The sequence below is a fragment of the Medicago sativa genome, chromosome 4 (genome assembly GCF_051527215.1).
Source record: "Medicago sativa cultivar Bolivia chromosome 4, Bolivia_mono, whole genome shotgun sequence".
Taxonomy (NCBI): domain Eukaryota; kingdom Viridiplantae; phylum Streptophyta; class Magnoliopsida; order Fabales; family Fabaceae; genus Medicago; species Medicago sativa.
In genome coordinates, this window is record NC_140752.1 from 10444491 (window position 1) to 10446090 (window position 1600).

Sequence of the window (1600 nt, forward strand, 5' to 3'; positions counted from 1 at the left end):
TTATGGAGGAAGAAGAATGAGAGAGTAATTAGAGGTTGTTATGGAGAGAGAAGAGAGTATTGGAAAGTTGTTATGATTTCATTGATTGATGAATAGAGAGTTTACATAATATTTTTATACATGACTTAGAGAATAACTCTTCATGTAACTAACTAACTTATCGAAATGTAAAGCTAATCACAACTAACTCTACTAAGCATGATTATGGATTAATAACAAACTAATAACATCAAGAACAAAAACGAACTATAAAATTAAGCGTTTGTGGAAAAATCATAAATTTGTGAAACAGAGGGATCAATTAAAAATCTAATTTCAAAATGAGAGAATTAAAACTTTAATTCAGGCAAAATAGGATGACTGAGAATGTATTAAAGAAAAAAGAAAAGAAAGTATAAGAAGAAATGAATTATTTTCCTTTCATAAAAAATAGAACTATTTTAAGGCAAACAAAAAAATAATCTAATCTAATAGTATAAATTATTATTACTCAAATAATGATACAAATCACAAGTACAATAAACAAGGGTTGAGTTCATGAGATCAAAACCCCACATGAAAAGCAAGCAAAGCTAAACATCACCACAAGTGATTGATGCTAAATGATAGGAAGCTAAGAAACAATGCAACATGACTCACATAAGGAAACAAATATATCTCATACAATGCATATCATATAAATTAAATATAATGAGAAACATAAACATTATACTCAATTGTAGCATCTCCTGTGTTGGGATTAGAAGAGTAAGTACTAGCTTCAGCATATCCCTTAGCAAACCTAAAAACTCCACTTCCACCAATCACAGGCATTTCTCTAACCTTATTTCTAGCAACATTTCTTCCTGAGATAGTAATGGTACTTCCATTATACTTTCCTTCAAACAAAGCAAAGTTCATAATCATAAGAAAATTGAGCTCGGTTTGTGAAGTAGAGGCATATATTCCTTGAGCCCTTCCAACCAATTTCGAGCTTAATTGAGGTCCCAAGGTTAAAGGATTGTCTATGATTTTCACCAAACCAAAGACACTAGTTTTGTTATACTCCGGAAGTGATGAAATGATATCGAATGAGGTTGCGTTGTCTCCGGCCACTATGTCTTGCCAATAAAACCTAAAATGGCTAGCATTTTGTTCCCTTTGGAAAACCTTAGGATCTATTGAGCTCACGAAACCGGTCTCATTTTGTGCGGTGACGGTTGTGTAGGAGTAACAAGATAGGAAAAGAAAGAAAAATATTTTGAAAGCACCCATAACCATTTGATTTTTTTTCTCTCTCTTTTACACCAACAAAAAGGGTAACAAGAGAATGTTTATAAGGATGTGTAATTGAGTGAGTAGTTGTGGTTTATTCATATTTTGCATGACATATATATAGAACCATGCAGCCTTGAATATTCCTTTAAAAAATAATGTAGCTTTGAATATAGTTAATTGTAGTCATTATGATAAAGATGTAAAGTTTTTTTAATCCCTATTCTAAAGAAATTCGGCCTAATTTGCAAGTGAATTGATCAAACTTTGAAAGATCTGTATTTTGCATTGAGTGTAATTGTTTTAATCTATTTTTTATTAAGGAAATTTGATTACTTTTATTATT

General features: G+C 30.7%; 1 pseudogene across 1 annotated transcript; it reads right to left on the reverse strand.

The window, feature by feature from the left end:
- Positions 1 to 463: 463 nt before the first annotated feature.
- On the reverse strand, positions 464 to 1328 carry LOC146926212 (dirigent protein 22 pseudogene; annotated as a pseudogene). The gene has a single exon (XR_015034047.1). The product of XR_015034047.1 is annotated as a dirigent protein 22 pseudogene (transcript).
- Positions 1329 to 1600: the final 272 nt, after the last annotated feature.